The sequence below is a fragment of the Notechis scutatus genome, chromosome 2 (genome assembly GCF_049901735.1).
Source record: "Notechis scutatus isolate UNSWTSFEM ecotype Mainland chromosome 2, rNotScu1.2, whole genome shotgun sequence".
Classification (NCBI taxonomy): domain Eukaryota; kingdom Metazoa; phylum Chordata; class Lepidosauria; order Squamata; family Elapidae; genus Notechis; species Notechis scutatus.
The window spans coordinates 170,898,472-170,914,874 of record NC_142010.1 but is presented as its reverse complement, the minus strand read 5'-3'; the positions used below and the strand labels follow the sequence as shown (position 1 = coordinate 170,914,874).

General features: G+C 47.8%; 1 long non-coding RNA gene across 1 annotated transcript in view; it reads right to left on the bottom strand.

The window, feature by feature from the left end:
- Window positions 1-16,403, bottom strand: part of LOC148132410 (uncharacterized) — a 60,665-nt gene that overhangs the window by 22,658 nt on the left and 21,604 nt on the right. The window contains exon 2 of the long non-coding RNA XR_015747337.1: window positions 15,220-15,397. This is a non-coding gene — a long non-coding RNA (uncharacterized LOC148132410). The remainder of the gene's footprint in view (window positions 1-15,219; window positions 15,398-16,403) is intronic.

Genomic DNA, 16,403 nt, shown 5'->3' with positions numbered 1-16,403 from the left:
AGCGACCTGATTGGTCGAAGCCCCGGCCGTGATTGGAGCGCTAAGACTCTACCGCGATTGGCTGTGCCGATCGCGGGAGATTCAAAGCGCTGCCATTGGCCGCCGAGCCGCGAGCCAGCCCTATATGAAGGGCTGCCGCGGCTTGTATTCTTCAGACTGTTCCTATTCCCAATAAAGAGCTGAACTCACTAGAATGGTCTCGCGTCTCCTTCGAACCGATCCATTCCGATCTAACACTGGCGACGAAGGTGGGATCGTGAGACAAAGAGACCACCCAGCACGTGGTGAGGCGGCACACAGCAGCAAGCAGCATGGCCGGCATCAACTCACCACCCGCACCCTTCAATCCCACTACCGAGGACTGGGAATCCTACACCGATAAGTTCCAGATGTTCCTCGAGAGTAGCAATCTCAAAGATGCCAACGGCCACAAGAAACGGGCCGTATTCCTCACACACTGCAGACCGGCGGTGTTTAAAATGGCCAAGGCCTTGGCCAAGCCGGAGGACGTCAAGACCATGGAGTGGGGCGACCTCGAGCCCCTGCTACGAAGCCACTATGCCCCCGTCGTGCCCATCCTCATCCGGCGGCACGATTTCTACAGGCGGGACCAGCGCGAGGGCGAGGGGCTCGGCGACTTCATAGCGGCCCTACGAGATTTGGGTGGCCTGTGCGAGTTCGCCGACCTGGACGAGGCCCTGCGAGACCGCGTCGTCCTGGGACTCCGAGACCCCATTCTCCAGAGCCGCATCATGGCAAAGGGCGACATCTCCCTCGCCGATGCGCTCACAGAAGTAGCCGTGGCTGAAGCGGGCAAGAAATCAGCGGCTCGGATGCGGCAATCGAGCATTGCGCCACGAGCAGCGACCGGCGAGACGACACCGAACCCCGAAAGGTGACCCGAGATCGACCACCGGGACACAACCACGCACCACGGCGACATTGACTCCTTCTCAGAAACCGAGGACGACGAGGAGGAAATCCACCGCCTGCAAACAGCACGAGGGCGACGGGAACCCCGAGGTCATAAGTCGAGGTTCCAGTGCGCCGGCTGTGGAGGCGATCACCCCTGTTCGGACTTCCGGTTCCTCGATGCCGTTTGCCGGCAGTGCGAGAAGCGGGGGCACATCGCCAAGGTGTGCAGAAATAAAAAACACTACAGCCCGCGGCGACGAGATGGCAGCCCACGGAGGCAGGAGAACAACCCCACCAGATACCGAGACCACCAGACGGAGAGCCGCTGGAGCCAAGAGGGTCGGAACAGGCGGCTCAACGAGGCAAGACAAAGGGAGGAAACACACCAGACCGTCGTCGTCAGCCATTCCTCCACAAGCGACGCCAGAAAGGTATACGTGACGGTGGGGATAGAAGACCAGCCATGCGACATGGAGGTGGACTCCGGGTCCTTCCTCTCCATGGTCTCATGGCACACCATCAAGCGTTTGGTTCCCTCCATCCGCCGCAAGGAATTAGAAGACCAAACACTAACCCTCAAGGACTACCAGGGAAACCGAATCCCTGTAGTTGGCAGAGGCCATTTTAAAGTCACCTTCAAGAATCACACCGAAGTGCTACCCCTGACCATCGTCGACCAGGATCGGCCGAGCCTGTTGGGATTACAGTGGTTCGCACCCCTAGGCATTGAAGTAACCAGAATCCACCGTACCACAGAGTCGGACTGGGAAGCGGCGCTCGTGGAGGACTTCCGGGAAGTTTTCAATGACAGCCTAGGCAAGTACCGGGAGTCCCCTATCTCTTTTAATATAGACCCGAGCATCGCACCAATCTGCCTCAAGCCCAGACGAGTGCCATTTGCACTCAAGCCCAAGATCGATGAACAGCTAGATAAGTTCATCGCACAAGGGGTACTGGAGCCAATCGATCATGCCAGGTGGGAAACCCCCATAGTCACCCCCATCAAGCCAGATGGGTCCGTGAGAATTTGTGGGGACTATAAGGCCACCCTAAACCACGCGCTTCAGCAAAGCACATACCCCATCCCAGTAGTGCAGCACCTTCTGCACTCGCTGGGGGGAGGCCGGATCTTTGAAAAACTCGACCTGGCACAAGCCTATCAGCAACTGCCGGTCGACGCCGAAACCGCCGAAGCCCAGACCATCGTAACGCACCGGGGGGCTTTCCGTTGCAACCGGCTCCAGTTCGGAGTCAGCGTGGCACCCGGGGTCTTCCAAAGCCTCATGGAAAGACTCCTCCAGGGAATAGAGGGGGTGGTGCCCTACTTTGATGACGTCTTGGTGGCCGCGAAAAATGAAAAGCAACTAGAAGCCCGGCTGAGGGAGGTACTGAAGAAATTCAGAGACTCGGGACTCAAAGTCAAGAAAGGGAAGTGCCAGCTATGGGCTGAGAGGGTCGAGTTCCTAGGGTACCTCCTAGACAAACAAGGGATCCACCCCACAGAAAAGAAACTGAGAGCCATAAGGGAAGCACCACGACCCAAAAACAAAACGGAACTGCAGGCTTTCTTGGGACTGTTAAACTTTTACAATGTCTTCCTACCTCAAAAGGCGACCGTGGCGGAACCGTTGCATAGGCTGTTAGATAAAACAGCCACCTGGACCTGGGGAGCACGGGAGGAGAGCGCCTTCAACAACACAAAGAACCTGCTAACATCTGACGCGGTACTAATCCAGTACAGCGAGACCCTGCCATTAACGGTAACATGCGACGCATCGCCTTTTGGGATCGGCGCCATCCTCAGCCACCAGCTACCAGACGGGAGGGAAGCACCCATCGCTTTCTCATCAAGGACACTTTCAAAACCAGAGAGGAACTACAGCCAGCTTGACAAAGAGGCCCTAGCAGTCGTCGCAGGCGTCAAGAAATTCCACGAATACCTTTACGGTAGGACTTTTACAATCATCACGGACCACAAGCCGCTGCTAGGGATCCTGGCAGGAAATAAGGCCACACCAAACATTCTATCACCAAGAATGACTGAATTCCTGAATTCCTGTCAGCATACAATTACCAGCTGGTTCACCGACCCGGAAAGGACATCGTCCACGCAGACGCCCTGAGCCGCTCACCCCTGCCCGATCTAGAAGACGACCTGGCACCCACGACGAAGGTACTGCAAATAGAGACAATACCCAACCCACTAGTGACCGCGCCAGACATTGCCAGAGAGACAAATAAAGACAAGCAGCTGGTGCGAGTCCTAAGCTGGGTTGGAAAAGGGTGGCCGGAAGGGGACAAGGACGAACTATTCAGACCCTTCAGAAACAGACAAACTGAACTCTTTACCGAGAAGGGCTGTATACTTTGGGGGGACAGAGTGGTAATTCCGGAAACATTGCAAGAAAGGGTATTGGGAATGCTGCATGAGGGTCACCCAGGGATGGTTAAGATGAAAAGCCTGGCCAGAAGCTATGCATGGTGGCCAGACATGGATAAACAAATTGAAACCTGGGTAGCCAAATGCAGACAATGCCAAGAATCCAGACCCAGTCCTCCCGCCGCCCCAATACATGAGTGGGAAACACCAAGAGGACTGTGGTCTCGGATTCACATAGACTTCGCGGGGCCAACCAAGGGGCACATGTACCTCATCACAGTAGATGCTTACTCCAACTGGCTGGAGGTAAGCACCATGAAATCAACCACAACGGAGGCGGTAATAAGGAAACTGGGCAAACTCTTTGCCACACACGGCCTGCCAGATATAATAGTGTCGGACAACGGGCCCCAGTTCACCGCACTAGCGTTTGAACAATTTCTGGCAGGCCAGGGCATACGCCATGCGTTAACCGCGCCGGCAAATACGGCGGCGAACGGACGGGCGGAACGCATGGTCCAATACACAAAAAAAGCCATCCAGAAAATAGAAGCAACCAACATACAAGACAAAATCAATAAAATGCTCCTCATTCAACACATCACACCTAGCGCAACCACAAATAGAAGCCCGGCAGAACTAATGATGGGCAGAAAACTATGGTCAACGCTAGATAGAATGCACCCCACGTACACCCCTGACAAACCCCCGGGCTCTTCCAGCAAACACAGAGAATTCAACATAGGGGACGCAGTATACACGAAAAACCTATCAGGGGAACCACTCTGGATACCAGCAACGATAACCCAAATAACCGGCCCCATATCATACCGACTAGAAACAAGCGACGGGAAAAACTGGAAACGGCACATTAACCAACTGAGGTCCAGAATAGTCAACAACCATACAACCGAGCAAGAAACTAGAAGTGGGGGGGGGAAACGGCAAGCGTTAAAGAAAGAGGAACACCCCTAGCGCAAGCTGAACAGCCCCCACCCAGAACAAATAACCCGTAAATAAACCAGTCCTACTCACCAGTAAACGCAGAACCAACAGAACAGGCAACCCCGGAATCGTCACCGGGAAGGAGCAGCCAGGCCAGTTCAACCAGCCCGGAAAAATCCAGCGGGAACAACAGAGGCGGCAGCTCAACCAGCCCAGGTAGACCGGGAGGGAGCTACCAAGAAAGGCCCAGCCCGACCTTCCAGGCGGTTCCATCCCTGGGAACTGGAGCGACAGAGAAGGCCTCCGAACCGGTCGACAACCAAACAAGAACTGAGCCGCGCAGGTCAACTAGACAGGTACGAAGCCCCGCCTACCTGCGCGACTACGTCACGACGCACCGACAGATGAAACCAAGAGGGGAGGGGTGTGCTGTATTAGCATACTCCAAACCCTCGCAAACTGATTGGTCCAGACGGACAGCGACCTGATTGGTTGAAGCCCCGGCCGTGATTGGAGCGCTAAGACTCTACCGCGATTGGCTGTGCCGATCGCGGGAGATTCAAAGCGCTGCCATTGGCCGCCGAGCCGCGAGCCAGCCCTATATGAAGGGCTGCTGCGGCTTGTATTCTTCAGACTGTTCCTATTCCCAATAAAGAGCTGAACTCACTAGAATGGTCTCGCGTCTCCTTCGAACCGATCCACTTCCGATCTAACACATTGTTTTTTAGAGTTTGGAGGGTTATGGTGCAGATGGATGGACAGGTTGACAGACACCCAAACCCTTTGCATTATTTTTCCCCAGTTTTCCATTGGGTTGGAAACAACAACAAGACAACAGTTAGGTGGTGATGGAGAACACTGTGGGAGGGCAAAGAGGCTGGTAGAAAACTACCTAATCCATTTGCCTTCTAAGAGATGTGTTTTGATTGGACATGCCCATCATGTCAGCCATTTTACAATCTGCTCTCCAAATTTGAAGACTGCTTACAATTTCAAAGAGCTACTTCCATACATTTTCATGTCCCAAATTCTACACTGCTTTCCATCTAAATCTTCTTAAACCTGAGATTTTTATGAATTTAGCTTTTTTAATCTTAGGTGTCTTTTTCACAAAATTGCGAAGGTATAAAGATCCAAGAAATCCTGGGGAAAATTTAGGAGTGGGGGTACCAGCCAATGAAAAAAATGGATTATGAAAAATTACTTTTATATGGCTAATATATTAAAATGGTCTATATTTGGGAATCACGAAATCAACTAAAGAAAAATAATTTGTCTCAATACCAAAACCTATTGCTTCAGACGTTCATGACAATAATAACAAATAAAAAAGTAGAAATCAACAATAAATATGTCAGATTTAGAAAATGAAAAATGATTAGTTTCCTGAAGCAAGATGTGTATTTTAAGAATTCTTTTCTTCTTCCTTTTTTCTCACATTTTTTTTAACGTGAAAAGTAGTACTTTCTGTAACAATTTCAGGTTAAGATTTTGCCCTACCTTTTGTTGTGGCCATTTTACTATAATGCTAATGTTAACCTTTTGTGTCTCCATTTTGCGCAAACATGCAAAAACAAAGAGACGCAATATTCATTACACAGTAACTGTGGTTCAATTAGAACAAAAAATTGAAATGTTTTAAAGCAAATTTACTTTTATATTCATAATTGTAGACAGTATTTTTTCCACTTGTCAGTTTATACCCTAAGACAGTGGTCCCCAACCTTTTTGTACCAGGGACCGGTTTCAAGCAGAAACATTTTTCAAGGACCGGGGGAGAGAGAGAATCCGAGTTTGGTAGTTTGCTTGCAGACGTTTCATTACCTGACTAGGTAACATCTGATGTTGTTACCTAGTCGGGTAATAAAACGTCTGCCAGCAAACCACCAAGTTCAGGGAGCGCCTTGGCCCTGCCTCCCTCAGCCCCATCCCTCAGGTGTCTCCCTCCCTCCCTCCCTCAGGTGTCTGCCTCGTTCCTCTCTCAGTCACTCTATCGCTCCTACAGCAGCCCAGGAAGAAACTGCTTCAAAGAAGCCGGGGATGGGGGGGTGGGGTGGCTTTTCCTGTCGCCACAGCTTCCCCGAAGCGCCCGTTTCACCCCCACCCCGCCCGCCCGCCCGCCCGCGGTTCAATCCACAGTGCTCCGTTCTACCTGCCTGCCTGCCTGCCTTCTTCGTTTCGGAGCAGCTTCGGCTGATAAAAAGAGGCGAATAGTTATTATTCTCAGCCGAAGCTGCTCCCAAACAACCAGACAGGCAGGCAGGCAGAACGGAGCACTGTGGATTGAACCGCGAGCGAGCGGCGGGCGGGTGGGGTGAAACGGGCGCTGGGAAGCTGCGGCGACAGGAAAGCCACCCCCCGGCTTCTTTGAAGCAGTTACTTCCTGTGCTGGTGGAGGAGCGAGAAAGCGACTGAGAGAGCTGAGCCAGAGAGCAGGACAGGCTTCGGTTGCTTCCTCCCTCCCCTTCTTTCATTTGTGTCCTTGATCCCCGATCCCAGCAACATTCACCGAAGGCGAAGAAAGCCGCCATTTTTTAAAAAAATTTTTTCTTTGCGGCCCGGTAAAGAGTGCTCCACGGCCCGGTACCGGTCCGCGGCCCGGTGGTTGGGGACCCCTGCCCTAAGAGGGTTCAAAATTTTTTTGAACCATCCAAGTTATCCATAATGTTATTGTATCAACATGATTTTATTTCTGTAAAGGGTACCAATAATTTTATATGTATTTCAAAATATTTTAAAAATTATTATTTTTTGCCAAAAATAATTTGACTCCCTTCTTTTAATTCTTGACAGTTTTAGATCTCTTCTGCAAAGCACTTCAGATATCTGAATAGTTTGCAGAACAACGAACGTCAAAGGGCAAATGGAATATGGATTGCTGCTGTTTTTTTCAACCCAATCTCTCCATTCCATTCCATTCATTTTTCACCCATCAACATGTGTAGTTCTGTAAACACTGTGGGGTGATATCTTGAAAATCCATATTTAGTGACAGAAGGAAGAGAGAACCATTGCAGCATGGAGCATTTCTATTAAGAGTATTCCATTTTTCATTCCATTCATGATTTTCTCCACTCAGCAATCAGTAGCAGTATACTCATTGCTCCCTAAACTGTCTTGGGTTTTTTTTTTTTTTTTTTTGCTTTTGTTTCTTTTTCCTAAAACCTCTGCATGGTTTGCTGTTTTCCTATGCTTGCTGCTGTTTGTCTTTTCTTCCTAACTAATGTAGTTTTTGATGCTTAATATCAGCACTGAGATAATCTAGGTTGCTTTTAGAGTAGTACACATGGTGTTTTGTTCTAAACAGTAATAAAATAACAGTGAAATGCAGCTATATTTCAATTTTTTTTTTTTTTGAAATAGCTATATTTCTAATAGGCATTCATATGCAGTGCCATTTTTAAAAAAAATCCCAGTCAGCCCTAAATACAAGAGAAGCAAGCTAGAGAAATTCCATTTTTAAAATACTGAATCAACCTTTCCTAATTTGATCTTCTCCTGCATTGAGCTTCCAACATCCCTTAGTAGTGTGACTCATAGAGGACAGCATTTTTAGCTCAGGACTGACATGAGGGTCCTCGGTACTCTCTGAACTTGGTTGTTTTCTTGCAGGCATTTCATTACCAAACTAGGTAACCTCATCAGTGTTATTCATTCTAAGTGGGATGTTGGATACTATTATCAGCATACTGTGGTACCTTGGCACTTATCTGCTACAAAATTCATTGAATTTGGTACTCAGCGCAAAAATCTTAACGCAAAAATCTTGTCCCGGTACTCATCTTTCTCCTGGCCCTTGACGCACAAAGTAGAACTTGCTGGCGTTGGCTGTCTCATGACTCGCTACTCCTTCTGGCTGAAATGGTAAATGGTTACATGGTAAGTCACGTAGTTTGCTCAGTATTTGTTTTTGTTTTTTAGTACACATTGCACCTTCTGGAATGAATCCCGGATGAGTACCGAGGTACCACTGTATCTAGAAGTTGCCAGGTCGTAAATGGCTATTAGTGAACTATGGATTACAAAGAGTTTGACCCTATTTACCCACTGCAAATTTTACCCAATTTACAGTCTTTTTGGGGATCGTTTAGGTGCCAAGTATTCACCAACCCCTTTTTACACAGCATATAATCTTGATATTTCCCTAGGATCAAAAAAAAATTGACAAAAGGACAATTAAAGCTTGTAGTCAACTCTCCTGCAGAGCCATGCACACTTCACGTTAAAAGGAATGTGTCTTCTTTACTTTTTCAACCTTACCTTTGAATTATATTTTGTAAGCAATGGCAGGTATCAGGGTGATTGTTGTAATACATGGGTGGTGCCTTGGCATAGTGTCCTCCTCCACCCACCAAACCTTACGATAATCACCTAGCAATTCACCCTTCATTGTTTCATGTTGTGCAAGCCTTGTTCAAGTTGCCTTTGACTGTGCTGAGTGTTGAAGGTGCCATGTAACAGGACATGCCATAGGCTACCCAGTAATAACTATTTCTTGGCTATATCACGGTTTTAAGACTGCATGAGCTAAAATAAGGTACTTTCAAACAAAGCAATGCAAAGCCGCCCAAAAAATCATCACACAGCTGCTCCATCCCTCCTTTACTAAAACATCTTCTCTAGGCAAAAGTTTGGGAAATGGTAATTCACTCCAATTTTGCAGGTGTCATCTGATATCAATATTCCATAAATTCAGTAAATTGTAAGCTATGTAGATAGGAAATCATATTTCACACACAATATGCCAGAGGATTTTACCAAGCAATGTTTCAAGATTTCATTTGAATCAAATATTCAAAGAGGTTTAAAGGAAGCAATACAAAACCACAGCATTAACATTAGCAATGTTCAGAGATTTTCAGTGTATCCCTAAGCAACTGCAATGTTATGACAACATGGACCATCCTTACTAGCAATTAATAGGTGACTAATTGTGAAAAAGTTAAAAAAGAGAGTTATACTAATACTAGTATTCCATTGGGATTCCGTTGATTCTTAAAATTAAAAAAGGTATCTTAATATTTTTTGTATAATTTATTTCATTAATTAATTTGAAAGGTTATAATTATTACATATGGTTAATTAAACAATTATAAGTATAATTATATTCAACACGTGGTTAGCCAGTAAACATTCCTGCTGAATTGAGGGAGGCAATCTCCCTCCTTCTCTCTGTTAGAAGTCCATTTGTGAAATATTCCTTGTCACTCATGTTGACATGAAGATATTTTATACCAATATTTTAATTCTTTTTAGTTTTCCTTATTGGGCATATTGTTCTTTGTCCCTTTTAGATATTATCTTATCATTGCTGTTTTTGTTATTTTGCTGAATCTTTATACTATAAAAAGGGAATTTAAGCCACTTAGCCACGGGATTGGAGTGGCAGAAAAGCCCCACTTAAAAAAAAAAAAAGGTTCTGCAAGATATAATAATCAGGGTCAGTCATCAGGACCAGAGGTTTAGTCATCTGAGCTTTCAGACTCATGCTGGAGCCCATCTTCTGGGAACTTCTCTCTAACACAGGGGTGGGCAAACTACGGCCCGCGGGCCACATCCGGCCCGTTGGTCTGTCCAATGCGGCCCGCCCCTGAAAAAAAATCGCTGCCATTGGTCTGTTCAATCCGGCCCGCCCCTGAAAAAAAATCGCTGGGTGTGGCGTATTGCCCTGTGCCGCGTGGCCCCCAAAGCTGCAAAACAGTGCGGAGCGATCTAGGGGTAGGAAAGAAAAGAAATCTGCAAAGGCCTCGGCTGGGAGTTCGAAATCACCTTCGAGTGCGACCTCTCCGAAGGTGAGTCCCCGCCGATCCCCCTTTTTTTCCCGGGGCTTCCAGGCTTAAACTTTGCAAAGGCAAAGCTTGCAGGCTGGAGCGTCTTCCCGCCGAGGAGCGGGAAGGGTTCCACCCGGCGGGCGGGGCGGGCTGCTTGGAGCCACCTAAAGCTAGGCCACTGCTGGTGGAGCCTTGCCCTGCCTTGGTGCCCCGTTTCCCGGCTCAGCGGTCCTGCTCGGGCGGCACTTTAAAAGCCTGCTCCCAGCACCCGAGGAACTTCCCAGCAACTTTCTGCTTCGTTTTAACTCATGGGCGCTCGCGCCTGGCCCCGAGCCGCGCGGCGGAGGGGAAGCCCGGTGGGCGGGCGGGCAGGCGGGCTGCTTGGAGGAGGCGACCCAGCGGCGCTCTGGGCTTCCCTCCACCATGCGGCTCGGGCGAGGCGCGAGCGCCCACGAGTTAAAACGAAGCCAAAGTTGCTGGGAAGTTGCTCAGATTTCCGGGCTTCCAGGCTTAAACTTTGCTCGGGTGGCACTTTAAAAGCCTGCTCCCAGCACCCGAGCAACTTCCCAGCAACTTTTGGCTTCCTTTTAACTCGCAGGCGCTCGCGTCTGGCCCCAAGCCGCACGGCGGAGGGGAAGCCCGGCGGGCGGGCGGACTGCTTGGAGGAGGCTCCGGGCTTCCCCTCCACCAGGCACGAGCGCCTGCGAGTTAAAAGGAAGCCGAAAGTTGCTGGGAAGTTGCTCGGATTTCCGGGGCTTCCAGGCTTAAACTTTGCTTGGGCGGCACTTTAAAAGCCTGCTCCCAGCACCCGAGCAACTTCCCAGCAACTTTCGGCTTCCTTTTAACTCGCGGGCGCCGCGCCTGGCCCCAAGCCGCGCAGCGGAGGGGAAGCCCGGCGGGCAGGCGGGCGGACTTGGAGGAGGCTCCAGGCTTCCCTCCGCCAGGCACGAGCGCCTGCAAGTTAAAAGGAAGCCGAAAGTTGCTGGGAAGTTGCTTAGGTTTCCGGGGCTTCCAGGCTTAAACTTTGCAAAGGCAAAGTTTGCAGGCTGGAGCGTCTTCCCGCCGAGGAGCAGGAAGGGTTCCACCCGGCGGGTGGGCGGGCTGCTTAAACTTTGCTCGGGCGGCACTTTAAAAGCCTGCTCCCGGCACCTGAGCAACTTCCCAGCAACTTTCGGCTTCCTTTTAACTCGTGGGCGCTTGCGCCTGGCCCCGAGCCGCGCAGAAGAGGGTAAGCCCGGTGGGCGGGCAGGCTGCTTGGAGGAGGCGACCCGGCGGTGCTCCAGCAGCAGCAACAGGCAGTTTCACCCGGGCTCCGCTCAGGTGTCCGGCTGGGGCTGTCAGGAGTTGCTACCACCGGCGCAGCTCCATGCGGCTCCAGTCCCGCGTTGCCTTGGGAAGGAAAAGGCAAAACCAGGAGCCGCTGAGCCTGAGCCTCCGGTGCCGCTGCTCCCGTTGCAAAGCACCGCTACGGCTCTTCCTTTTTGCCTTTCCCTTCCCGAGGCAACGCGGGACTGGAGCCACGCCGGAGGTAGCAACTCCTGACTCAGGGGGCCTCCGAGGGGAGGGGAGCCTCCGAGGGGAGGGGAAGGAGGAGAAGGGGGGGGAAGGGTGGGGGGGCGATTCCCAAAAAATCTTGTGCTGACCCGGCCCGTCTGTCAAATTTTAAAAGTCAATGCGGCCCCCGAGCCAAAAAGTTTGCCCACCCCTGCTCTAACAGAATGTGTACCACATGTTGGTAGAATGTGTGTAGAATCCCACGTTGCGTTAACCAGAGGGATACAATTAAGTTCAAGTGAAGTACTGATACCACTCTATAAAGCCTTAGATACCACTCTATAAAGCCGTAGCAACCAAGATGATTAGGGGACTGGAGACTAAAACATATGAAGAACGGTTACAGGAACTGGGCATGGCTAGTCTAGTGAAGCGAAGGGCCGGGGGGAGACATCATAGCATCTTCCAATATTTGAGGGGCTGCCACAGGGAGGAAGGGGTCAAGCTATTTTCTAAAGCGCCTGTAGGCCAGACAAGGAATAATGGCTGGAAACTGAACAAGGAGAGATTTAACCTGGAAATAAGGAGAAACTTTCTGACAGTGAGAACAATCAACCAATGGAACAACTTGCCTTCAGAAGCTGTGGGAGCTTCATCACTGGAAGCCTTCAAGAAGAGATTGGACTGCATTCTGTCAGAAACAGTGTAGGGTCTCCTGCTTGGGCGGGAGGTTGGACTAGATGACCTAAGGTTCCAACTCTGTTAATCTGTATCTGTATATAGAATGTGTAGTATGTGTACCATATTCTCCTAGAGGGAAGGCTCTCTAGCAGGGGTGGGCTGCTACGGATTCGTCCAGTTCGGGAGAACCCATAGCTAATGTTATGGCTGATTTGGAGAACTGCCAAATCCCACCCCTGGCTGGCCCTGCCATCCCCCCCCCCGCCCCTTCCATGTCTCCACGCAGCCTGTTTTGGATGCGAGGTAAGTGCAGAACCCATGTGGAGGCTCATGTTCCAGAAGGCCAGACACTCAGGAGGGCCTCAAGAGCTCAGGGGAAGCTGTTTTGGCCCTCCTAGAGGCTCAAGGAAAGCCTCCGGAGCCCAGGGAAGGTGAAAACGCCCCCCCCCCCCGCCATGGTGCAGGAGACCGACTAGGCCACGGCCACCATGTCCACACTCACCCAGCAATCAGGCAGAGAACCCGTTGCTGAGATTTTTGAAGCCCACCACTGCTCTCTAGGCTCCCTGAGGATGGGTTCCAGCACAAGTCTGAAAGCTTGGAAGACTAAACCTCTGGTCCTGCTCACCAACCCAGATTGGATCCCGCAACATTATCCTGGGACACGTATATTTGCCTTCCTTCATGATAAATGCTTCTTTTTAATTTTCTGTCTTTAGGTTATATTGTGAGTCTCTGTTGTATGAAGGTCTGGAACTATCTTGTACCCCAGTTTAAAATATTTGTCCAGCTAACCCAGTATGACCTTTTCTATTCTTCTTTGATCTTCCCAGCCCCTCTTTCATGTCTCCTATGAGACCATTGGCTCCCCATCAATCAATCAATAGCATCAAAATATTTATCCACCCAACCACGTGGACAATACGGTTGGTTGGCCATGTGGAAAATCTACAAAGTAGTAATAAGAGAAGGGACATCTTATCATTATGCTGACAGGACATTACATCAACACAGCGAGGGCTGGGTTCTGCTACTGCACCCTACTATGGAGAGGCTTCTCAAAGTGGATGCAAACAATTTGATCCATCAAATGTTAAGCAAAGTAGTCCAGACTTGCCCAGTCAGGAGAATAATGTGCTAAAGAACAGCTGGATATTCTCTATATTTGTACTCTTGCTGTCCAAGGAGAAGTAGGTTTTATGACATGCCAATTTATTTCCTTGCACTTCCTTTATTCTTTTAGCCATGGTTTTACTTTTGGACATTGGCAAGTGTACCTTCTTATTTTTATGCAATAGAAAACTTCTTCTGTTTGGTTTTGCACAACAAGTATTCTTCAAGGCAGAACATGCCAGTATTTTTTTTTTCTGGTTGGCCAACAACTATAAGCCTCTTTCTCAGCAATATTAGCATCCATATAGAATGTAGCATGTATACTTAAGGGCTTCTCAATTTGTCAAGATCAGCAGAGGGAACACATGAGAGTCCTAATATTGCTGATCTCATCGCTGCCTATTGGAGACTTTGGAGGCCTACGTTGAACTGCAGGGCTACATGTCCCTCTTCTTATCTTGATAAACTATTTCCTCCATAATGGGACAACTTGTCACAGCCAACTTGCCACAGCCAACTCGCTGCAGGTCTATTCAACAATTCAATTTAATTATTTAAAATAATTAAAACATTATTTTAATTTTTGTCATTCACATTTCATTTTGTCCCTCCTTTTGCATCCTTTCTTTAATTATTCTATTCCACCATTTCTTCGATATTAGTGTAACTCTTATTTGTGGCGAGTTGTCCCATGGGGAGTTGGCCATGGTGATTTGTCCTGAGACGAGTGGGTGGCAGCGTGTTGGCCATGCCAAGTTGGCTGTGGAGAGTTTATTTATTTTTATTTATTTTATTTATTTATTTATTTTATTTGCCAATTGTTTACAAGATAATAAGTATAAATGTATACATAGTTGTGAATACATGAAATGGGTACATATAAGAAAAATAAAAGAATAAGAGAAACAATAGGACAGGGACGGTAGGCACGTTGGTGCACTTATGCACGCCCCCTATCCTAGACCCTATTTCCTCTGGCTATGCTGCTGTTGAAACAGAATGACACAATGAGGTATTTCTGGGGGGGGGGAGGAGAAAAATACTGACAAATTATTGGTGCAAATTTTGTACATTTTCAGATTTATACATGAGCAAGCCTGCAATTGATGCAGCCTGAAGTGAGAAAGGGAGAGCAGTTATTCTATTCTATACTATTCTAATCATGTAGAAGAGCCAATCACAACCAAGAAAATTATGATATGCAGTTCACCCAGGCTGATGCTTGTGTTACTGGGTATGACCACACTTTTTTCTGCTTGCTTTATTAATGCACTATAAAACCAACATTGAAAAAGATGCAGACCTACTACTACCAGGTGGAACATTTCTTTCTTTCTTTCTTTCTTTCTTTCTTTCTTTCTTTCTTTCTTTCTTTCTTTCTTTCTTTCTTTCTTTCTTTCTTTCTTTTTTTCTTTCTTTCCTTCCTTCTTTTTTACTTTCCTTCTTTCTTTCTTTCTTTCTTTCTTTCTTTCTTTCTTTCTTTCTTTCTTTCTTTCTTTCTTTCTTTCTTTTTCTTTCTTTCTCTTTCTTTCCTCTCTCCATGAGGAGGGCACAATGGCTGCCAAGCACTGAATCAAGCAATTTGTTATTTTTTTCCCCATTCTTTTAATTATACATCACTTAAACTGTCATGCACCAAGCCGCAAAGTCTTACTGCTTTGTGGCAGTTGAACTTCTCATCCCCACCACCTCTTTCTGCCAATCCCACAGCCAAAAATGACTCATTCCATCAGGATTAGCTCTTCTTTCTCTGTCCTTCTATTTTGGAGTTGCCCAGACTAGTTTTTGCTTTAAAAGAAATAGTGACACTCCCCATATAATGGAACACTATTGCAAATGCCTGGAAGAATAGCTTCACCTCCCAAGATATTTACTTGAAGCTGGCAAGACCATGCTTCTCCACTTCCATGCTGCACTTACCGGTTTGTGACAATGACAGCAGTGATTTCTATGGCTTATGTGTCTTCTTTACAGGGGTTTATTCTGCCATTATTTCTGAAGAATGGATTTCAACAGGCTACTACTATCATACTTGAGATGGACTGCAGAGACGGACTTCCAAGAACTGACACCTTGCGTTGTCACATCAGCATGGAACCTGTGTAATTTTAATGTGACAAAAGAGAGAGATTATAAAATGCATTACTATGGAGTTTTGCTTATAAATGCATTACTATGTTTAACTTTGGTTGAATTGTAACATTACATCAAATCACATTTTGCTCTGATTCTACTTGCTACTTTTTGCACTGTGCAGTGCACCCCTAACCTACCCTTTAAAGCCCAGATAATGTTGGGCCCAGTAATATCTTTGCATATCCATCATGTTTTACAAAGCACATTAACAGAATTCATATTATTCACTCAAACAATACCAAATAATCCACAATATGCATTTATGGTATATGGCTCTGTAACAGAGGTGGTATTCAGCAAGTTCTGACCAGTTCTGGAGAACCGGTAGTGGAAATTTTGAGTAGTTCGGAGAACCGGCAAATACCACCTCTGACTGGCCCTGCCCCCATCTATTCTCTGCCACCTGAGTCCCAGCTGATCAGCTAGGTCTTCTTTTGTTGCCCTTCATAGAAGAATGGAGCTGGAAAGCAAGTTAGTGGGGTGGGGAGGGAATCGGGATTTTGCAGTAACCTTCCCCTGGAATGAAGTGGGAATGGAGATTTTACAGTACCCTTCCCCTGCCACGCCCACCAAGCCACATCCACCAAGCCATGCCACACCAATCAAGCCACACTAACAGAACCAGTAGTAAAAAAATTTGAATCCCACCACTGCTCTGTAAATTGGCCTGGGAACCCAATGGGAGAATGTGACTCTGGAGGTGGTTGCTAGATAGACAACAGACTCCCCCCCACACCACACACACACACACACACACAGAGACAGAGTCTCTCTGTTCTCCACACAATCACTCTTTTCACTAGTCATATTGTTATATTTTCCTTGTGTTTTTTTTCTCTTGTTTGTTTTATTGTTCTATTATTTTACTTTTACTTTGTTTAAACTTCCTTTTCATTTCTTCTTTATGGTTGTGAGTTGCCTAGAGTAGCCCATTGCGAGATAGGCGGCAAATACATTTAATAATAATA